Source organism: Sphaerodactylus townsendi, linkage group LG05 (genome assembly GCF_021028975.2).
Source record: "Sphaerodactylus townsendi isolate TG3544 linkage group LG05, MPM_Stown_v2.3, whole genome shotgun sequence".
NCBI lineage: Eukaryota > Metazoa > Chordata > Lepidosauria > Squamata > Sphaerodactylidae > Sphaerodactylus > Sphaerodactylus townsendi.
In genome coordinates, this window is record NC_059429.1 from 16,953,760 (window position 1) to 16,978,228 (window position 24,469).

Genomic DNA, 24,469 nt, shown 5'->3' on the forward strand with positions numbered 1-24,469 from the left:
ACAATGGAGCTAAAACAAACAAACAGAATGAGAGAAACCTTCACATGCTGCCAAAGCAGATGGAAGAAAGCTTTACGTATGAAATGGGAGAACGAAAAGCAGTGATCTTGTTTGAAGGAATGTTGGTCTAAAAAGAAGGGGGAAAATAGAAACTAGAGGAACTGGTCATCACTAGGCTCTTCTTGATGCTAGTCCAGGGGTCTGCAACCTGCGGCTCTCCAGATGTTCATGGACTACAATTCCCATCAGCCCCTGCCAGCATGGCCAGTTGGCTGATGGGCTTTGTAGTCCATGAACATCTGGAGAGCTGCAGGTTGCAGACCCCTGTGCTAGCCCATAATGTCCATTCATTTATGGGGGTAATAGCCCTACATGGGCCCTTGCAGAGGCATCAGGGACCTTTGGCCAAGACAAAGGATCTAATGATAACCACACAGAGGAGTCCATTGGACCCATATGGAGGCATCAAGGGAGGAAGCCCACACATCTTACAAGGAGGTATGAGCCCAGGATGAACCATTGGAGATCCAAGTGGCAGCATGCCCAATGGGGGGGTGGGCCGGGGAGCATGCCTGGAAATGGGGGGAGGTGGACGGTAACTGTCTACACCAGCGTCCTGGATGGTGCAGGCCCATCCCTGTTGTTCCGTGATACACTTGCATCTGAGACATTCCCGGATACACCCCACCAAAAGGGAAAGGATGTGGGTGAGGCAGATGCACCCTGGCAGGTGGGGCTCCCAAAGGGGGGCTGGGGCTTTATCACCCAGGGGCATAGCTGAGGTGGCAAGGTTGGAGGCATTCCTGGGGGTGGAACTTGTGGAGGGAATCATCCGGGAGGTGAAATGCCTGATGGGGTGACAACTGGTGGTAACAACTAGGGTGGGTCTCAATGGTAAGGGAGATTGCGTTTAATTTCTTGATGGTTTCATTAAAATTTGCCTTGGAGAAAGAAGGGCAAAAAGGCACGAAATGAGCAAGTACATCTTTCTGAGATCTGTTTGTTAAAGGTGGTTGCGCAAAGTGTTCGAATCTTCAAAACGCTGGCCTTACTTAAGAACATAAGAACAAGTCTGCTGGATCAGACCAGAGTCCATCTAGTCCAGGGGTAGGGAACCTGCGGCTCTCCAGATGTTCAGGAACTACAATTCCCATCAGCCCCTACCAGCATGGCCAATTGGCCATGCTGACAGAGGCTGATGGGGTGGATTCCTGTTTGTCCTGAACATCTGAGAAGCCGCAGGTTCCTACTCCCGAGTTCTATCAATCCAACGCTCTGCTACTACTTGAGAGTAGCCCACCAGGTGCCTTTGGGAGCTCACAGGCAGGATGTGAAAGCAATGGCCTGCTGCTGCTGCTCCTGAGCACCTGGTCTGCTAAGGCATTTGCAATCTGAGATCAAGGAGGATCAAGATTGGTAGCCATAGATCTACTTCTCCATAAATTTGTCCAAACCCTTTTTAAAGCTATCCAGGTTAGTGGCCATCACCACCTCCTGTGGCAGCATCTTATTGAATACAGTGAAATTCCTGTTTTGTAGGCAATGGTAGGTAGCCCATATGTACATGATTGCATTACTGAGCTACATAATTCAATGCAACAATTGGAGTTTATACCCTGTTTCCCCGAATATAAGACATCCCCTGAAAATAAGACGTAGTAGAGGTTTTGCTGAAGTGTGAAATATAAGGCATCCCCCGAAAGTAAGACGTAGCAAAGTTTTTGTTTGGAAACATGCCCGACGAACAGAACACAGAAAAATAAGACATCCCCTGAAAATAAGACATAGCGCATCTTTGGGAGCAAAAATTAATATAAGACACTGTCTTATTTTCGGGGAAACACGGTAGCAACTACCCACATAGTGTGTTTTAAGTCAGTAAGAGAATCCCTCATCATTCAATGACATTCCCTAATCCAGGAATCCCCAATCTTGTTGAGCCGGTGGGAATTTTAAGAAAGGGTTAAAGGTACTATTGGGAGCAGAGCTGGTCACAACGTCCTGGAAGGTTCCAAGCCAAGCATCTCCTTAGAATGGAGGCATCCAGTTCAGAATGGATAGAGGAATGGCTCTTTGCTTTGGGGATGAGGGGCTTTGAGGAAGGGGCAGGCAGGTACTGGGAAACGCACTGGTGGGTGCCATGATGCCCTCTCCCATCGTGAATGCAGCCCAGGCAATAATCATTGTGTTATAGCTGCCATTCCGAACCACATCTCCTGGACTAACTACACATTTGCGAATGATTGTTGTAATCTTGCCACAAAGGTGCACTGTCCAACTGGATGTAGCCCAAACTGGGAAACAGAGGAACTATACATTGGACTAATGAAGAGAATCACGACGAGGCTAAAAACTGCAAAGTCATGCCTTCCTGTCTTCTCATTTTGAGAACGTCTAAGGTCTGCATCTTCAAGCTGGTCTAAGAAAGCTGATTCTTTGCATATCACAAAGAGGTGCTTTTCTCTGTTGTGCCAGGAAGTGTGGTTGTCCAAGGAATGTGTTCGGCAGTAGGCTTCAGGCAGGCACAAGGAAACACTATTTGCAGCTATGGATTGTGGCCATCTTCATTCCTTGCTGGTAGATATTGGACATTACAAATCCATATCGCGAATCAGCACAGCAATTGTTAAGCGTGCATTAGTTCAAGTCTTGATGTTTGAGATTCATTCTGTTCTCTTCAAATCCCTTGGTTTCCTCGGGTCATTTCCAGCTCTCTGAAGCCCTCAGAAGGGTTCAAAGTGTACTTTGCTTGGTGCCAGGTTTTTTGGGGGGAAGGTATAAAGCGGTTGGTTGTTTCTCAGGAGAGACAGGCTTGTATTATTCCGACCAGTTCATATCTGGTCACTTGAACCTAATTGTCCAACCAAGCTGGGGAAACATGGATTTGGAGGGTAGGGAGGAGTAAAGAGGGAGAGAGAAATGATGTGAACAATTATTTGTGCTCCAAAATAATTAGTATGACCTTGGAAATTGTCTGGCACCGAGTCCATCCCAATAACCCAGGCTTGGGATTACATTTAATTTGGTCTCGTTTTCATAGTTGAATCCCTTTACAGTCAGTCTCTCCCTCTCTCTCTCTCTCTCTCTCTCTCTCTCTCTCTCTCTCTCACACACACACACACACACACACACACACACACACACACACACACACACACACACACACACACACGCAATTTCGAGGCAGCTGGGTGGATGTCATGACCAGGAATGAGTAATTTATTCTTTTTTATCACCCACAGAGTTCTTCAGTGGCTAGAAAATGCTGCACACAGTATCTTTTCGGATTTCACAATAAATGTAGGGGTGTCGGTCCCGTTTGTTTTTAAAGATTCAGACAAGAGGCTGCCATTAGACATTTGAGTCATGGTTTACGATTGTCCGTAAATCTTCAGTGACATCCAGATCTCTCCCTGTGGTTTGCATTTTCTTCTGTTTACCAGCATGGTTGCTGCTCTAAATGTTGTCAGGCTGTGCTCAAACTGGAGCAGAGAATGAATCCCATGAAACTTAAGACGGGCAGGACACGACTGTACGGTTATGCCATTTACACCGATATACAATATAGTTGGGGGGAAGGGTACAGAATACTTGTACAGCCTGATCCTATCACTTGGGATTGCTCCTATTACCTGGAATTGACTCCCTTTAAGTGTGAATAGCATGGCCACCTTACACCCTTGTCAAACACACAACTTTTTAATGTGTACACTTTAAAGGTGTGACTTAACACACATGTGCGTGCAAGCACATGTGTCATACCAGTATATTTCTCATGGATGAACAATTGGGTGTTTGTCAAGAGCACCCTCGGGCTAATAATTATGGATTAAGCACATTCTTATTCTGCCCTCATCCATGGTGCTCTGGGTGGGGACCATGATTCTCAGTTTCCCCTATTTTATCCTCCCTGTGAAGTTGGTTAGGCTGAGAGAATGACGGGTAGGCATCCAGTTTACCCACCTAAGGAATTTAGGAGCAAAAATTAAAATGGGTGCTGTGTGGTTTCCGGGCTGTATGGCCGTGTTCTAGCAGCATTCTCTCCTGATGTTTTGCCTGCATCTGTGGCTGGCATCTTCAGAAGATCCTCTGAAGATGCCAGCCACGAATACCAAGCAATAGCATCAGGAGAAGAGACTCTGCTTAAATATAACCATACTAGGCTGCAACCTACACAACTTCTAGGATTCTGGCCGTGAAAGCCTTCGAAAATACAAAAATTAAAATGGCCTCTATGTAGTTATGCTTTACGGATATTCCTCAGTCTCTGTGGCAAAGAACTAGAACAGGGGTAGGGAACCTGCGGCTCTCCAGATGTTCAGGAACTACAATTCCCATCAGCCTCTGTCAGCATCGCCAATTGGCCATGCTGGTAGAGTGATAGAGCCAACAGTTCCTGGTAATCTGGAAGCCCTGGGACCCACTGAACTAAGGCTAATCAAGAGCACCTGGCAGTGACATCACATCCTCCCCCAAGCTTCCCTCCCCCCCCCCCCCCCCCAGTCCCCTTCACCAAATCTCTCAGCATTTGCTGAGGTAGTGCTGGGAACCCTGTTTCACCCAGTGAGCTTCACGTTAGTGAACTTGGGCCTCTGAGATTGTTGTTCAGTGTTGAATGAAATGGCCTTTGGTGATACTTGCAGTGAAATGGCCGGCAGTGATTTGTCAAAGATATATTGGGTAAGGTGGTTAGATGCAGACTGTGTAAAAGAAGCATATTTTTTTTTGGACTGGTGTGATTTTTCTCATCCCTGTATGACAACCAACACCATCCTGCTTTACACAAGTGGCTAGACACACAAGATCAACTTTGAATATGGTAATCCTAATACTAGGTTTATGATAGATAGAGACAGGATTTCAGGGTAGATCACTCTGGTGGCGAACCTATGGCACTCCAGATGTTTGTGGACTACAATTCCCATCAGCCCCTGCCACTATGACCAATTGGCCATGCTAGCAGGGGCTGATGGGAATTGTAGTTCATGAACATCTGGAGTGCCGTAGGTTCACCACCACAGCTAGACCAGTGGTTCTCAACCTTCCTATTGCTGCGACCCTTCAATACCGTTCTTCATGTTGTGGTGACCCCCAACCCTAACGTTTATCCATTTTACAGATGGAGAACACTGATGCAGAGAGTCTTAGGCAGTGGTTCTCAACCTTCCTAATGCTGCGACCCTTTAATACAGTTCCTCATGTTGTGGTGACTCCCAACCCTAACATTTATCCATTTTACAGATGGAGAACACTGATGCAGAGAGTCTTAGGCGACCCCTGTGAAAGGGTCGTTGGACCCCCAAAGGGGTCCCGACCCCCAGGTTGAGAACCACTGCTCTAGACTCTGGGTCAGTGTTATTGTGCCCATTGCAATTTGCTTCATATGTAAGGATGGCTGTATTCTCTAAAGGGCTCTATGCCTTTATGGGTTAGGGGAAAGAAGAGGCTCCACAGATCCAGTGTCCCCTGCCACATGTTGCAGTGATGAACGGAGAAGGTCCTCACTGGATGGTGTTCTAGTCAAAAGCTTTTAAAGGGACAGGGTCTTTGTCCCTCTTGGGAGCAAGTCATATATATCTACGTCCATTTTTTTTGCTGTAGAAGTTGTGCAAAGGAGGGAAAGTTCCAGTATATGACCCTCAGGCATGCTTAAGCATATGCCAGTTCACCTAACATTATGGTTGGGATCTTGGAGATCATAATTCAGCTCAGGTAGCTCGAAAATACCCTGATCTGTCTGTGCATGCATAGTGGGTGTCCTCTGTTTGTAAAGTAAAATTCCTCCCTGCTGCCATACCATGCATCACCACGATTGTTTTAATGAAGAATTATAGTCACACAGAAATGAACACTTGTTGAGGGGGGAAAAACCCTACTCTCTTACGATTTGTGTTCCTGAATCTGTCTGGGCACTTCTGCACAGGCAGAATAAAGCACTTTCAATCCACTTTCAGTGCACTTTGCAGCTGGATTTTACTGTGCGGAATAGCAAAATCCACTTGCAAACAATTGTGAAAGTGGATTGAAAATGCATTATTTTGCGTGTGCGGAAGTGCCTTCTGACATGACAGTATTAACGGCTGGTGATCTGTCTTGTTTGTTGTAGCGCTTAAAGTTGCTGTCTTACACAAATTCTCATGACCCAGCCTTGGTCCTGGGTGATGAATCTTAGATCCCAGCAACTGCATGCTGGCCAATAGTGATCAGTCAGAAGACCATTCAAGTGATGCTTCCTACTGGGTACATCAAAAGAGGGAGCAAAATGGAGGGATTCATTTTCTGAAATCTGACACAAACATAAGTATGATTGGTTCCACACAACCAAAACGAGATGTTTTGGGGCAGGAAATAACATGTTTCTTCCATGGAGTTCTGCATGGTTTTTTACCCCCAAACGTTCTGAAAATGTTTTACTTGCAGCCACAAAATGTTTTGTACGCATAATGATACTTTAGCCTGAAATGTTTTCAAAATGTTTTCAGGACTGTGTGATCTATTTAATATGTTTTCCACCCCTCTCTGCCATCTCCGAACTTTCTATTCGGTGCCATTTTCTATATCCTCGCTGTGCTCGCTCTGTTCCCTTCTCACCTGATTATTTCCATCGTTTCTATTTTTATTTTATTTTGGGGGGTTACATCTTTGAACCTTTGATTACACATGATTATGGAGAATTGCAGCATGAGGCACTGAAGCATCAAAGTATCAATTCCATAGAGGATTAAAAATTGGGGGGAAATACAAAATGATGGCCAGGAATCGTTTCAAGGTGAGTGCGAACAAGTAGGACAGGGATTGAAAACATTTTGAAAATGTTCCACAAACATTTCTGCGGACTTGTGTGAAATAGGCCTGTGTATGGTTGCCACATCTCAAAAAGGATATCGAAGAGATAGAAAAAGTGCAGAGAAGGGCAACGAGGATGACTGAGGGATTGGAACACCTTCCTTATGAGGAGAGGCTGCAGCGTTTGGGACTCCTTAGTTTGGAGAGGAGACGTCTGAGGGGGGATATGATTGATATCTATAAAATTATGCATGGGGTAGAAAATGTTGACAGAGAGAAATTTTTCTCTCTTTCTCACAATACTAGAACCAGGGGGCATTCATTGAAAATGCTGGGGGGAAGAATTAGAACTAAAAAAAGGAAACACTTCTTCACACAACGTGTGATTGGTGTTTGGAATATGCTGCCACAGGAGGTGGTGATGGCCACTAACCTGGATAGCTTTAAAAAGGGCTTGGACAGATTTATGGAGGAGAGGTCGATTTATGGCTACCAATCTTGATCCTCCTTGATCTGAGATTGCAAATGCCTTAGCAGACCAGGTGCTCAGGAGCAACAGCCGCAGAAGGCCATTGCTTTCACCTCCTGCCTGTGAGCTCCCAAAGGCACCTGGTGGGCCACTGCGAGTAGCAGAGTGCTGGACTAGATGGACTCTGGTCTGATCCAGCAGGCTTGTTCTTATGTTCTTAGGTATGGAACAGAATCAAAACTGAATTCCCTTACTGCGCAGGTACAAAGGTAGTTGCAACGTATAAAGATTAGAAATATTTCAGTAATGACTCGTGTGCAACTGCAGAACTGCCAAGTTCAGCATTTGAACCAGGTGGTGAAAAGTTGGGGCAGTGAGTGGAGGCAGGCAAGGTGTGGCTGTCAAAAGCATGCGTATTTACCAGGTGATCACGTTCAAGACAAAGTTCTCTGCATGACTAGTTAACCGGTGCTTTTGAGCAGGGACAACTTTTTCTGCATGACAAACTATCTATTGACAAACCCCTCTTGTATTTTGCTACAGTAGAAAACATTGACTCCTGGCCTTCTTTGCTCATTCTGGCTATTAAGAGTTCCCATACGACCAATTCTGTGTGGCAGCTTTTTGCTTTCCCTCAGGCTCTGTCAAGGGAAATTGCAAAAGGGATCGGCTTTTACCTCACGCTTGTTTATTACTTGGTTACTCTTTTTGTTTCATATCAGAACAGAGATTTCACAGAGGTTTCAGTTCTGGTTTATAGGAAGCCTGCCCTGTTCAGTATTCCTCTGGCATCCCACTCTTGTTTTCTTTCTTTTTTCCAGATGTATTCAAACATTTTGTTTACAAGGTAAAGCCTACAGTGAAGCAACTCGACTAATGTGAATCCAGCACCCTCTAGTGAGGGAAACCGAGCCTTTTCGCTTGTTTTCTTGCTCACATTTTGTTCTCTGGCTCCAGTTACAACTTTGTCCTAATCACACTTGTACACAACAGAACATCTCTGTGCGTCACTCCCCCTGGTGTGACCTACTGACCTTATTTTGTGTGTTTGTGCTGATGGAAAAGATATACTTTTTAGACACAATTGTGGAGCCTTATTTCAAGATCTATTTGCTCGCAGTCGAAAGGGTGTGTCATTAAAACATGTTTTGCGAGACAGAATCTGGGACCCCTCAAATGCCTGAGGACCCAACTTGTAATTGCCAACCTTAGTTTAGGAAATTCCAGAACATTTAGGGGCATGCTTGGATAGGGACCATTTTTATTTCTGTTTTATTTCCTGCTTCAGAACATTTTAAAAGGTTTGTGCAGAAATGGCCAATGCCTTCTTCTGCATAGCGACTCTGGTATTCCTTGGTGGCCTCCCTTTCAAATACTGCCCAGGGAAACCAGAATAGCACACATCTTGTTATACTGTACCCGGCATAGCTCCCATTCTTCTCCTCTCCCCCCTTCTATTTAACAACTGGGGCCCTACTGTTCCCTCTTAGGGGAGTTAATTATTGGACGCCATCTACTGTTACTGTTGCTGTTGCTGTTTGATATATTTTATGCTTGGACGCTGTATTTTAATGTACGCTATCGCCATTGTATGATGCGTGCTTTTAATTTTGTTGTAAACCGCCCTGAGCCCTCTAGGGGAGGGCGGTATATAAGTTCAATAATAAATAAATAAAAATAAATAAAAAGAGTCTTCATTAATCCCCATCTGAATACTGATCACTTAAACTCTGATAGGGACAAGACTCGTTATCTTTTAAATTATCACAGTCCAAGAAGAACCCGAAGGCAATTATGGAAAACTAAGGCCGTTTCCTGCACGCGCCGCGCGCGCATTTCGAGAGTCGCGTCGAAGTAGCGATATATGATGCTAATGACGCCTTGCCCGGAGGACCGTTTGCAAGGAGACGGACCGGTAGAGGAGGGGCGGGGAAGACGGCGCAGCCTGCGTGGAGGCTGCACTGTCGCCCGAACGCCTTCCCTTCCCTCCGACTTTCCGGCGCGTTGCCCAGGCCAGGGGACACGCCCCCCTGCCCTGCACAACAGCTCTGAAGTCGCAGGGCGGGGGTGTATGTGTGTCCCCTGGCCGCAAGACGCTGCATGGAAGAATCAGAAGGAAAGAGTAAAGAACGTCCGGGAGAAAAGGGGGGAATGGTGCCTTCCAGCCGCTGCCATTTGTATGGCTTGGCCGGTTGGAACGCCGCTTTATTTCTCCAGGAAATACACCTGCCGGCCAGGGGCCGAGGTTAGGAAGCTCAGCGGCTTCCTGCACTCTCTCGGGGGGAGATTCTGCACGAGGGCTGCAACCTGCAAAACCCTCCCCAGGGACTGGCTGTTTTTGGCGTCCACCTGGAGTGGCATGCCTATTCATGCCCAGTAGTGGAAACAGCCTAAGTTTCTAGCAAAGGCATTCTATCCCAATGTTTTATAAAGTTTTAAATATTTACACATGCCAATAAAAGTTCATTTGTATTTGTACTACCCAGGGCTTACTTTGCTGAGATTCCAAGATCTATGGGGATCGGGCTAACTTGGGCCATCAAGGTCAGAGCCTCCTAGAAACTAGAATGACTAAACTAAGGCTAGCATACATCATAAGACAAGACTAACTGGAAAAGACAATAATGCCAGGAAAAGTTGAAGTCACTAGGAAAAGAGGAAGACCCCACATGAGATGGACTGCTTGAATAGGGCTTGGACAGATTTATGGAGGAGAAGTCAATCTATGGCTACCAATCTTGATCCTCCTTGATCTCAGATTGCAAATGCCTTAGCAGACCAGGTGCTCAGGAGCAGCAGCAGCAGAAGGCCATTGCTTTCACATCCTGCATGTGAGCTCCCAAAGGCACCTGGTGGGCCATTGCGAGTAGCAGAATGCTGGACTAGATGGACTCCGGTCTGATCCAGCAGGCTAGTTCTTATGTTCTTAATAAACTGATTGCAAAGCCAGAGCAAGGTTGCTAATGATAGTTTTCGGAACTCATATGGTTGCCATAATTCAGAAGTAACTTAATGGCATGTCACACATACGTGTGTAGAATAATACAGATTGCTACCATGGCATGCAAGGGGCTTAAGCTCCCCCAGCCTGCAGTGGTTTTTGTGACCCAAAACTGCTCTAGTGAAAGCTTTAAGCACTGTTTACCCGCATTTCTAGATCTTGTTATCAGTTCCTGTGAATTCTGAGCACAGAACTGGCAGCACGTGTATGAACTTGTGGATCCAGAGAGGACACAAACAAAACATAACATAGTTAAGCCCTGAATCATCTTGATATATAATAATCAAGGGACAAGGGGTGTGTTGTTATGCTGTTAAAAAGATCCCACAAATGGGTCAACCCCTGTTATGGTTCCACATGTACAGACATTGGAAGAAACCAAAGAGTTTGGGGTGTTGGGTTGCTGAAGCAATTCAAAATGGTACCCAGAGGAGGAACAGGAGAGGAGGGTGGGGCTGGAGGAGGTGAAGAGATGGAGCGAGGGAGTGAACGAAAGCAGAACGGGAGCAAGGGGGGAAATGGCGCCAGTGCGAGAAGGGGACAAGCAGGAACTGAATCAAAATGAGGGAGAAGATAATTTTCTCTTCCCATCCAGTACCCCCTCCATAATGTGTATTGTTAATGTACTCCCATAGAACCATAACAAAGTCCCCCACACTTTCCCTTTTCGGGCTGGGCAGAAAATACTCAGTTATTTTATTGAAGCCGTGTATCCCCTCCCCCATTTTTCCTCACAAGGAGAGCTTTGTGAGGAAAGGTAGACCAAGTGGTGCTCATGAGCTTCATTGAACTCAACGTGGTAGGAACTGAGGGAGCTGTGGAGTGTTTCCACAGGCTAAGTGCTCTCAGATACCACACCTCTAGTACTGAATGCCCCACTGGTCACGGCCCATGTTCCACCTAAGGAGCATGACAGAACCCACCCACACATACACCAGGGCAATGAGAGGGAAAATAGCTGAGTAAGGCTGTGAACCGACGTTTCCAAATCCTATGTGTCATCTTCCACACCAGCTGTCTTTAAGTTGCATGAAAGTGTGTAGGAGTTCAGTACAAGAGGGAGACTATATACAGTCTCTGTGCTAGAAATCTCTGAAATTTTTATCAAGGCACAAGGGGAGCATGTAACGTTCCATGTCAACAGCCAGTATTTTGCTGATGCAACCGGGAAACTGTTTTTTTTTACAGACAACGTGTTAGAAGGTTCTCCTAACTATTCCTTTTATCCACCCCATTCATAACTTCAAATCTTGGCATGCTGCCGCCACGCCCCTAGGGACGGCTTCAGGACTGAACTTTGTTTCTACTCGTAACCCAACGTAGGTTTTTTCCGCACTACCAAGATAAGTACTGGGGACATCCTCAAAAAACCTGTCTCCTCATTTTTTTTATCTGGACAGCACAGACAAAAAACACATCAGAGGAGACAGAGGGTTCCTCCCCCCATCACCCGCTTTCGGTCTCTTGCCATTTTCTGCTGCTTGACTCCTCCATTCTGCCCGCCATTTGCTAAAGTTGCCCTGGGACGTTTGCTTTCTGGTTGTCTTTTGAGCTTATAAAGTACATTATTCAACCCAGAGCTTCCTGCCGATCCCGGCAATATATGGTATCGTTTTTCAAGTTTAATTCTTTTTTTTGATGAGGTGTGACACTTCACCGAAAATTTTAAAAGACCCGGAAAACACTATATTGTCAGAACTGGCAGGAAACTCTGGGTTGAAGAATCGTGTACTTTATAAGCTGAAAAGCCGGCCAGCCGCAATCCCTGCAGAAAAATGTGCTAGAACCTAGCAAATGGCCTGGGGCACAGAAGAGTTCGCCAGCAGAAAATGGCAGGCATGAGGAAGAGAGAAACTGAAAGTGAGAGCTGTGTGATTAGACAGGAGAAAAAAGTCGTCTCCTAAGCAAGCAGAATACGACTTGAAGCCGACTTCAGGAAAAAAATAGCTAGTTTAGTGGGTTTTTTTAAAAAAAAAAAACTGGTTGAGCTGAAATCAAACACCTGAGAACGTTTTGGGGGGAAAAGCTGTGCAGAGTTCCTCCCCCAAACGCTTCTTTTCACGTCCTCAAGACGTTTTATTTTTGCTGTGCAGAAAGAACCATAATCTACCGTGGCCATGTGAGGTTTTTGACTCGGGTTCTGGCTTCTGCCCTCTGAGTCTCTGCTGGTAGTGCAATATTTTGAAAAACCAAAAGTTGCCCTCTTTTTAATCAGAGTACTGGAGTGTTGAAGGGTGTTTATTCCAGATGGATTACAGGCCAGGCTGTAAGGTGAGACCTAGCGCCAGCCCAAGATGTAAATCCTTCGTCTGAGCTGTACCTCTTCCACTCTATTTAAAAAAGAAATCACTCGATTTATGTCAGGGAGCCAACACTAGTTTTGAGTGTGATGGGATTTCTTTTCTTAAAAAAAAAATAGAGAATAGAACATTAAATTGCAGGCTTCCACCTGGTGCAGTCCAATAAAAATTTTGGCAGATGACTTTGCTGACAGAAAGGGTTTTTTTTTTCTGTAGCTGATTTATAAGGAATTTTTGTATGTGTGTCTGTACATGTAGGGCTTTTCTGTGGGATTCAAACAGGGGCACCCTGCGTCGGTCTTGCGCTTATACTGGTAGACTTACAGTCTTCGGGTTTCAGGTTGATGAAATTCTCACAGAGGCCTACGTGCTCCGTTTGCTTTTATAGTGAATAAATATTGAAAGGTCCACAGAGGTCCTGGGCGGCCTTTGAAGAAACTGCCAAGCCAGGGGTAGATGATCCTAGGTTTCAAAATGGTTTTTGAGTATAGTTTAGGTCAGCAGTTTATCTGAATTGCATTGGAAGGCTTTCTTCTTTTCTTCTTTTTTTTAAGGAGCTCCATCTGGCACTGATAGGATTGTCTGTGACGTACATCAGCAGAGAATCTAGGGTAGCCCTGGCTTCAGAAAATAGGGCTAAGCTGCGGTTTTCAATCCTATGCACGCTTCCCTCTGAACGACTTTCTTTTGAAAAGCGTGGCTAGAATTTGGCCGCATGTATTAAAAACTTCTACTGGGGATGTAATTGCTTGTTTCAAGGTAAATGCGGTCCTCTCCAAACTTGTGCAGACGTTGCAGCACTCAGACAGAAAGTAAGACAGGCAGAGGTGGGATCTAGCAGGTTCTCACCAGTTCCCGAGAGTGGGTTACTAATTATTTGTGTGTGCCGAGAGGGGGTTACTAATTGGGTCCGCTTTTCCATCTCCACGCCCTCGCCTCCCTGAGAGGCATCCTGCCTTTGAACGTGAAGGTTCCATATGGCAATTGCGACTAATAATGCAACTCCCTGAACTGGGTTAATCCCTTCCAGGTACTGCAATTCATTGATTCTCAGCCTTCCGTACCTTTTATCTCACCAGTCTCTATCCAAGAACCTGTGTGTTTCACCATTGCTGTGTTCAGATTTGTGAGCTGGGGCATTTTCTATAATGTGCTGATGATTTAGAAATGACCGGGTGCAAAAAAATTTTTGGGGGTTGTGGTGGTGTGGCTGCCCAGGGCTCAGATTTGCCTAGGTACGCCTCTGCCCCCTTTGCTGAGGTGGGCTGGCGAGGGAACCTGTTACTAAAATTTTTGGATCCCACCACTGAAGACAGGTATTTGCAGGGGAGAGAAAAGAGACAGAATTCTTCCCATTGACTTTTCCACATGAATCCCCTAAAACGTTTCAAAAACATTTTCAACCACCCTTGCAACCATTCTGTGATCCCCCCCCCTTTTTTAGTTCTGTGTTGAATCAGTGCTTCAATGTTTCACAGTCTTGTGGTGCATTCTCTACTCCTGGTATACCTGATGCTTCAAAGATTGCCCCCCCCCAAATAAAAGAACAAACAGATAAATGCAGCAAATAAACAGGAGAGGGGCAAACTGAGTGAGCTCAGAAAATGATGCCAAAGAGGAAGTCCAGGGAAACAGAGAAGCATGGGAGCCATAGTCTATAGATTGCACAGCAACGGAAGACGTTTTCAAAACGTTTCAATCAGAGGAACATTTTAAAAGGGGATTCATTTAAAATGTTTTGAGGCTGGAAATAAAACGTTTGGGGGTAAAAACAGTGCAGAACCTCATGGAAGAAATGTTTTATTTTCTGCCTCAAAACATTCAAAAGGTTTGTGTGGAAAGGGCCTATCATAACCACGTCCCTTGCTGTTATTCCCCCATCTCTAAAATTAGGAATAAATCCAAATGGGAAACAAAAAAAGAGGGTGGGAGTGAGATTTGGAATGCCTCCATTGCCCCTAATTAGGATTGCCAATCTTGAGGCAGGGCTCGAAGAGCTCTCAAAATTACCACCGATCTCTATACTACAGAGATCAGTTCCCCCAAAGGGAATGACTACTTTGGAGAGTAGATTGTATAGCATTATATCCCACTGGAGGTCACTTTCCTTCTCATATTTCACTCTCCCCATGTCTCTGAGAATTTCCCGATAATCCAGAGTTGGCAATCTTATCTATCACTGGATTTTGGACATTTTCTGCAATGAATCCCATTTCAACTAGAACACAGGTGTCAAACTCGCGGCCTTCCAGATGTTATGGACTACAGTTCCCATCATCCCCTGCCAGCATGATGCTGGCAGGGATGATAAAGAACATAATAAATATCTGGAGGGTGGTGTTTCTAGAAAACAACTTGTAGGAGACCAATTGAAAATCACAGGAGAACTCTTCCCCCTTCCTTGTGATGCTTACTGAATCCTGAAGTTTCTAAATCCAAGCTTCACAAGCTTCCTAACAGATAGGAAACAGCAGGTGAAGCTAGGAAAAATTACATCAGACACCTGTAAAATGAGCACAGGGGCCCCCCAAGGCTGTGTACTTTCACCACTTCTCTTCTCTCTGTATACAATGACTGCATCTCAAATGATCCATGTTAAAATACTAGTAGGAGCCGGTAACATTGGGTGGTCTCATTGAGACAGCGATGAAACCGCGCATACAGGCGGGAGGTTGAACAACCAATAACCACTGGAACAATCTAGAACTGAACACACTTAAAGAGCATTAGAATGGTGGTAGATTTCGGGAGAAACCCTCCCATCCTACCTCCTCATACAATGCCTGAACAACACAGTATCAACAGTAGAGACCTTTAAATTTCTAGGCTCCATCATATCTCATGATAGCCTAAAATGGACACCTAATATCAAAATGTCATTAAAAAGCAGCAAAGATAATTCTAACACCTGTATCAGGAAATCCAAACTGCCCAAAGAATGCTGATACAGTTCTGAACCGTTGAGTCTGTTATCCTGCCTCTATAACTGCAATGTGAGAAGTTTGGTTCTGCAACCCAACAAGATAGAGCCTGAACTTCAGAATAATCAGAACTACAGAAAAAACAATTGCTGCTAACCTGCCTTCCATTGAGGACCTGCTTATGCCGAGGTCAAGGGCTGTGAAAATGTTGCCTGACCCCTGGCATCCTGGACATAAACTGTTTCAACTCTTACCTCTAAAGCGTACAGAGCACTTTCTTGCAAGACAACTGAACATAGAACGGTTTTCCCAGAATGCCATCACTCTATTAAACAAATAATTCCCCTCGATAGTAATCAAACTATTTATTATATATTTATTATATAATTACTGCACTACTTTTTTCATCATTCCTATTACCCATCTCCTCCCAATTATGACTGTATGACTATAGCCTGTGCTGACATTTCATTTTATTTTATGATTTTACATTTTATGTTTTTATTACTATTGATTGTTTCCTGATTGCTTACTAGACCTATATGACAATCATTAAGTGCTGTACCTTATGATTCTTGACAAATGTATTTTCTTTTATGTACACTGAGAGCATATGCACCGGAGACAAATTCCTTGTGTGTCCAATCACACTTGGCCAATAAAGATTCTATTCTATTCTATTCTATCACCCGAATGACACTTCCCCATCTAAGTTATTGCAAGCTGTTAGAGGCTCAGATGGACCAATTTTAATCCCCATTGTCTGTTTCTCTCTTACCCATGAGATGCTGTTGTATTACGCTTAGTGTTCCATGGTTCGAAAAAAACTTTGGAGACATTTCCTTAGTAGAGGGGGGAAAACCTACAATACAAATCCTAATCAGAGTTATTGGACTTTGTAGGGTGTAACTTTGGCTCTTTCTGCACAGCACAATTAAAATGCCCTGAGGACATTAAAAGAAGCATCTTGGGAAGTAACTCCATGCAGCTTTCCCCCAAAGACACCTTCAGGACATGTTATTTCAGCTCTCAACCCGTTGGTTTTTTTGGAAAATGCTAAACTAATGATCTTTTCCCCTAAAGACGCTTCCCCTATGCTGTGCGAGAGCAATCTGCTTTTCCTGCCTGAGTTTAAACCTTCCACTTTCGTTTTCTTCACAGCTGATGCTCGCCATTTGCTGCCACTTCAAGGATTCTCCCTGCCGCCCACCCATTTGCTGAAGGTTTCCCAAGGAGGTTTCCTCTGCTGGCATCATGCCCACTCTCTTTCCCTGTGTGTCATGTACATGAATAAAGTTAGCTTTTCCTGGCAGTCTTGGGAATGTGTTGCTTTCCCTTTTTTTTGGTTTGTTTTCAATGGCATACCTTTGAAGCTATGCAGACTTGATATAAAAATCGCCAGATTTCGAGTCTGCGTAGCTTCAAAGGCATAGAGAGCCAGCGTGGTATAATGGTTAAGAGCAGGTGGATTCTAATCTGGAGAACCAGGTTTGATTCCCCACTCCTTTAATTCCCCTAATTAAGGAGCAGCAGTGGCGTAGGAGGTTAAGAGCTTGTGTATCTAATCTGGAGGAACCGGGTTTGATTCCCAGCTCTGCCGCCTGAGCTGTGGAGGCTTATCTGGGGAATTCAGATTAGCCTGTACACTCCCACATACGCCAACTGGGTGACCTTGGGCTAGTCACAGCTTCTCGGAGCTCTCTCAGCCCCACCTACCTCACAGGGTGTTTGTTGTGAGGGGGGAAGACGCGGGAGTTTGTAAAGAAGCCCTTTGAGTCTCCTGCAGGAGAGAAAGGGGGGATATAAGTCCAAACTCTTCTTCTTCTTCTTCCTCCTCCACATACCAGAACCTTAAGAACATAAGAACAAGCCAGCTGGATCAGACCAGAGTCCATCTAGTCCAGCTCTCTGCTACTCGCAGTGGCCCACCAGGTGCCTTTGGGAGTTCACATGTAGGATGTATGTGAAAGCAATGGCGGCCTTCTGTGAAATACGAGCACCTGGACACCGGTAAAGGCGTTGCAATCTCAAGATCAAAGAGGATCAAGATTGGTAGCCGTAAATCGACTTCTCCTCCAAAAATCTGTCCAAGCCCCTTTTAAAGCTATCAACGGGTTAGTGGCCATCACCACCTCCTGTGGCAGCGTAATTCCAAAACACCAATCACACGTTGCGTGAAGAAGTGTTTCCTTTTATTAGTTCTAATTCTTCCCCCTAGCATTTTCAATGAATGCCCCCTGAATCTAGTATTGTGAGAAAGAGAGAAAAATTTCTCTCTGTCAACATTTTCTACCCCATGCATGGTACATAGACTTCAATCCTTATCCCCCCTCAGACGTCTCCTCTCCAAGCTAAAAAAAAAAGGGAGTCCCTAGCTGGCTGCAGCCTTTCCTCATCAGGAAGATTGCTGCAGTCCCTCAATCCTACTCGATAAGCTTATCTCTGCACTTTTTCTATCTCTTCAATATCCTTTTTTGAGATGTGGCGACCAGAGACCTTGAACACACCAGTACTCCAAGAATGCGGTCGCACCACAGCTTTATATAAGAGGCATGACAACCTTTGCAGTTTTCTTAGCAATTCCTTTCCCGCTTATCCCCAGCATAGAGTTTGACTTCTTCACAGCTGCCATACATTGAGGTGGCATTCCCATGGAACTTCTCCAACTAAAGACGCTTAAATCCCTTTCCTGGTCTGTAGCTGATAGCACTGACCTATGTAGCATCTGTGTGAAGTTTGGATTTTTTGCCCCTATGTGCATCACTTTGCATTTTGCTACATTGAACTGCATTTACCATTTCTTAGCCCACTCACCTAATTTCCCAAAGTCCGGCAGGAATCCTCGCAATCCTTTGTGGTTCTCACCACCCTACCATAATTTGGTAGCATCTGCAAACAGCCACTACGCTACCCACCCCTGCTTCCAAGGTCATTTATGAATAGGTTAAAGCGCGCTGGTCCCAATCTGCGGATCCATAGGGGACTTCACTCCCTACATCTCTCCATTGTGAAATTTTCCCATTTACACCCACTCTTTGCTTCCTGTTTCTCAACCGGTTTTTAATCCATAGGAGGACTTCCCCTCTTATTCCTTCATTGCTGAGTTTTCTCAATAGTCTCTGGTGAGGAACTTTGTCAAAAGCCTTTTGGAAATCCAAGTAGACAATGTCCACTGGTTCCCCCTTATCCACATGCCTGTTTACATCCTCAAAGAACTCTAGTAAGTTTGTAAGACAGGATTTGCCTCTGCAAAAGCCATGCTGACTCTTTCTCAGCAGGTCTTGCTTTTCTACATGTTTTATAATTTTATCTTTAATGACAGATTCTACTAATTTACCAGGAACAGATGTCAAACTGACTGGCCTGTAATTTCCCGGGTCCCCCCTAGATCCTTTCTTAAAGACCGGAGTGGCAGAGGTGAACCAGATGTGTTTCTGCCATCCTACATTCCTGTTGGGTGACCTTGGGCCAGTCACAGTTCTTCGGAACTCTCTCAGCCCCACTGACCTCACAAGGTGTCTGTTGTGGGGAGAGGAAAGGAAAGGAGCTTGTGAGCCACCTTGAGTCTCCTTACAGGAGGGAAAAGTGGGGTATAAATCCAAACTCTTCTCTTCTTTGTTGGGAGAAAAGGAAAAACAACAAGTTCCTGAGATCTCCAGGAAAAACTAGCTTTGTGCATGTACTTTACTTGCAGGAAAAATGAGCGGGTGCAATGCAAGCAGAGGAAACCTCTGTGGGAAACCTTCAGCAAATGGTGAGCGACATGGAGGATTCAAGCAGCAGCAAAGGGTGGGGGGACCCGCTGACTCCTCTAGTGCTTATCCATGCTGTCTGGACAAAAAACCAGCAGACGCTTTTTTTAAAGACATCCCCAAAATGTCTTAAAAAGGTTGTGTGTTAAGAATGGGTGCTGTCCAACACTTTAATACATAAATGAATTATTTTTAACCTCCCCCTCTCAAATTACCTCTGAAATCCCACAACCATTGGCTTTTTATGGTACATAAACAACTCTGCATGGTATCTCAGAAGGATGGAGAAAAAAGTAGGGAAGAAATAACTCTATATCTCAGGGAATATTGGGCGATTCCCCACTGGCAGAGTCGACTCAGTTTAGTACTAGGTTCGACCCAGCAACTCCCCACTGCCACTGAGTTCGTCCTTGTTCTGTCCCAGTTTTGTCCCCCCCAGAACTGGAATTTCTGATTCCAGTTATGGAAATGCAACCTATTTCCCTGAAACTGGGGAGTTGGACTCGGTTATTGCGGAAATTCGAGTAAAAGGGATAAATAGATTTGAAGGCAACTCTCCCGTTTAGCCAATCAGATACTGGTTTGTGAGCATGTGCAGAATGGGGGGTTGCGAAGGGGAAAATGCGCCTTTTTTAAACTACCATATTCAAAGCTACGTTGCTACGACAACGAAACTCCCGTCCAGCCAAAGGCCCGTGGTTTGTGTATGTGCAGAGCGGGAGAGTCTCGGAGGAAAAAAGCGTGCCTTGTCCGGGCACTGTTTTCATGTTTTTTATTATTATTATTATTATTTTCTGTGTTGTCGGTAGTGAACTGATGCAACTACGTTTCGGCGGAAATTCTCCATAGCTACGTAGCTGCGACGTACGAAAACGTAAAAAAAGGACGCCCGCTCACATTTCCTGCCGTAAAACGGGAGCCAATGGGAAACGAGGAGCAAAACCGGTACCAAAGACGATCCTGCCCTCTTGAGCTCAGTTACAGAAGAACTGAGTCGAACACAGCGGCTGTGGGGAGTGACTGGAGTCGACCTAGTTTACAGGAACCGGGTCGAACTTAGATGAAATCTGCCAGTGGGGAATCGCCTATTGTCCCCTTTGAACAACACCCACCATAGAAACTAGTACCGTTCTAATTTCTACATCTGTCACCAGAGTAGCCAAAATAAGTGGGAACAATGCCCACATTTTTTGTGCATAAGAAAAATATTAATCACTTTTATAAAATGTTTCATGACCACAAGATAGAAAAGATGCAGAATTAATAGAGGATGACATCATGGGGGAGCGCCTGAAAACAGTGCTGCTATAGGGAAGCTATGGTAGAGCACAGCATCTGTGTGTAAAGAGCCTAACCGTGATTTATCTGAATGCAGGCCATTTCGCACACTGAGTCAGGATCTGTCAAACCAGGAACAAAAACCATGGTTTAAGGTAAGTTGGTTAACCACACTGAGGCTTAACTTTGGTTTTGTGTTGTGTGAACGCAGATATCCTCCTGACTTAATTCCGATGTTCCCTAACATGAGTCTTCTCAGCTACAACACAGAAATGTTACCACAAGCATTTGTTGTTACAAACTAAGATTTGAGTGAGCATCTACAAGCGGAATCCTACTTTGACAGGCTAGTCATGGTTAAAATAAACCAGGGTTTCATGTCTTGTCTAAACTCAGTCTAAAAGTAAACCCTCTGGCTGTAAGAAAGAAATGTACCATCATGTTTAGATCAGATAAACGCGTCTGGAAAACACTGATATAAAGGCATCCTGAAAGGTGTAAATGTGGAGAGACAATTGTGTCTCACACAAAAAGGCAAAGAGACTATGGGGTGGAAGAAAGTGACAGTCTGTACTTCCAGTTGCAGGTGTGATACGATGCCCTGGCAAAACACAGCTGGGATTGGGGCCAAGACTAACAAGTCCAGGCTACCGCCTGACCTTCCCCCTGCTCTGATTGGCTGAGTGGTTTGTGGTCAGAGAGTGGGAGGGTGAGAGGTGAAGTAATGCAAAGCAGTTGCGGGTGTGGCAATTGAGAGCCGAAGGCATGATTTCTACCATAATCTATCTAGTACTCCCATGTTATGCATTTCATTTTATCAGTGTGCCCAGTTGTCTAAATCTAGGAACAAGCTACATGATTGGAATAGACTTTGTGATTTCTTTTATCAGAATATTTCGATGAGCCAGTGCAGTGTAGTGACTAAGAGTGTCAGACTACTATCTGGAAGACCTGGGTTTGAATCCCCACTTGTACCGTGTCGGATTGGGGCCAAAACTAACAAGTCCAGGCTGGGTGACCTTGGGCCAATCATGCATTCTGAGCCTAATCTAAGTCATATCGCATTTGAATATTCTGTACATTTTTGCAGCATTTTGGAATTACCCATGTTCAGAGTCAAGTGAATACTTTGCATCCCATCCACCGGAGTAGCATTAGATAACTGAGATATGGAAATGTGTCCGTTTAAAACTTCAAAGGGAAAAATAGTTGTCTCCAGAATCAGGATTAAGGAATCACTGATACCAGCTCTGTGCTTTGCCCGTGTACGTCAGACACAGCGTGGATGTAATTGGACATTGTTGCAACACAAAAGTCAAGGTTGTTAAGCAACAGTTAGCGAGATCTTGCCATGTCAGGAAGGTCTTCTGCTGTCCTTTCCACACCAAAACATATCTAGTACAGAATTTTTTAAAAATCTCCTTGTGCCACCTAGTGTTAGAAGAGATTAGTGCTGTTTTTGCGTGTGTAAAGTGCCATCAAGTTTCAGCCAACTTATAGTGACCCAGCAGGGTTTCCAAGGCGAGAGACTACCAAAGGTGGTTTGCCATTACTCTTCCTCTGCATAGCAACCTTGGTATTCCTTGGTGGTCTCCCATCTAAGTACTAATTAGGGCTGACCCTGTTAACTTCTGTGATCTGACAATATCAGGCTCCTTCCGCACATGCAGAATAATGCACTTTCAAACTGCTTTCAGTGCTCTTTGAAGCTGTGCGGAATAGCAAAATCCACTTGCAAACAGTTGTGAAAGTGGTTTGAAAACGCATTATTTTGCCTGTGCAGAAGGGGCCTCAGACTACTACATCCAAGTGAGGGGACTGCTACCTTTGGCCACTAGGAAATGAAAGATCCGGTTCCATTTATATACATTGGTCCACTGAGAAATTCCATATGTAAAAGCTATATAACACCGATAAACCCAGCAGATGGATACTCGATGGTGCATCTGTCGAACAAGTCAAGTTCTGTAAATACTTGGGAGTTGTTTTTCACCACAAAGCCCATTGGTCCAAACATAGAGACCTAGCTATGAAAGCTTGTAGAGCTACTGTGGCGGGAGTGGAGAATTTCTTTTTCACAAAAGGTAACAGGTTTATTCCTGCCGCAGTGAAAGTTTTCAATATGAAAGTTATTCCTCAATTGTTGTATGGGATCCCCTTGTGGATCAATGCTTGGAATCATAAAGTTGAGAGGATTCAGTCAGCTTTCCTATATAAAATATTTGGGAGTGCCACATTGTATTCTATATACCGCACTCATGTCGGAAAGCGGGGCAACATCTCACAGCTACTTGAAAGCCTGGCTGGTTACCTTGAAGTTTTAGATCCGCCTGTGCTTTAACTCGAATACTGATGATGTATCATCTATCTTATCACTCCCCCAGCTTCGCCAGATCTAAGTGGTGGTGGGCAGTGGAAACTAAGAGAAATACTTTCCTATAGGATTTTCATAGGAAGCCTTGCAAATACTGCCTGCTTCTGCGAAATCTTCTCTTCCAATTAAAAAGGTGACTGCTTTAGATCAAAGAGTTTCAAGTTCTTTCTTAAGGACAAAGGCGAGAAACCAATTGCTCCCCTCTCTTTTTTACCATCAAATTTAAAATCAATCTGTGGCAGATTATTGTTGTAGGTTGCTTCCAAGAACCCAAGCATAGATATATATATGGATAATCATAAGGGCTCATTGTAATTCCTTGCCTTGCTCTATGTTACAAGGAAGGAGTTCCGAAGAAATCGACCTGCAAGAGCGGAAATGTCCTCATTGTATCACAGTGATTCAAACCATGGAACATATATTGCTCGACTGCCCCAAATACGAGGGATCTAGGACCAGACTTTTTGCTCTTTGTCCTGTAATCTTTAATGAATACTCTGCTGTGGGGAGGATTACGTTTCTACTAAACAATCCCGCCTCCGAGATTTTAACTTTTGTAGCTAGATTCCTTATAGAAACTTTGAAATGATTACCTGCGATGGTTCTCATGTATGGGATACTTGTTTGGACAATGTTGGCTGTTATATGGATTCTATGCCTAATAAAGGTTTATATATATATGCGAGATCGCAAAATGTAAAAGCTATGGAGTTTTTTATTTAACTTGCTGTTCCACAGTGCGGTCAAGTTACAGACCACCTTGTTGGGTTTTCAAGACAAGAGATGTCAGAGGTAGTTTGCCATTGCCTGTCACTGCATGGTGGCCCAGACTTCTAAACAAAATGACTCAAAGAAATATGCTAGATTTTTACTTTCCCAGAGCTCTTCATCAAGCTGAATGTTTTAAAAAAAGAAGGGGGAGGAGTCATGATCCTAAAGCCCCCTGGACTGCATGTTCTGCACCTCTGAGTAGGTGTTGGGTGGATCTAGTTTAGAGTTGCTGCCTCAGGCTTGCGGATTTGGGGGTGATGCCTAAGAAAGGACTTAAGTTTCTCCTAGACTCTGTGGTATACCCAGTGGTGGAATTCAGCCGGTTCACACCAGTTCAGGTGAACCAGTTGTTAAAAGCGGTGGGCTGCTCTGAGGTGCTAAAAGCCCCGTCCTTCCCTCTCCCAGGTGAGGGGGAACGAGGGGGCTTTCAGAGCCCCGCAGCAGCCGGGTGCGAGCAGCCTCCCCTGAAGGCCCCCAGCCCAGAGGTGTGCACCCTGATTGGCAGGCAGCCCCCCATGGGGGCCTCCAGCAGCCGCAGCCCTGCTGGAGGCCACCCAGGCCTCCTGGCCGCTGCCCTAGCCTGGGAAGGCCACCTGCTGTGGCCAGCCATCCCCATGGGGTAGTGGTGCGGCCTGCCCTTGCCCAGGAAGGCTACCTTGACAGGCCACACTGCTAGCCCAGGCATGTGGCCCAATATGAACCCATCCAACCCACATGGGGGCCTCTGGCGGCCACCACTCACCCAGGCCTCCCAGCCAATGCTGGAGAAAGGACCCCCAGGTTCTCCAGATTATAGTCAATCACTCTGAACCACTGC

General features: G+C 45.0%; 1 protein-coding gene across 3 annotated transcripts in view; it reads left to right on the plus strand.

Annotated features, from left to right (window-relative positions):
- Positions 1-24,469, plus strand: part of RGSL1 (regulator of G protein signaling like 1) — a 93,798-nt gene that overhangs the window by 4,153 nt on the left and 65,176 nt on the right. For all 3 annotated transcript variants that reach the window (XM_048495796.1, XM_048495797.1, XM_048495798.1), the window contains exon 2: positions 20,605-20,662. The gene's annotated coding sequence lies outside the window, so the exon portion shown is untranslated. The remainder of the gene's footprint in view (positions 1-20,604; positions 20,663-24,469) is intronic.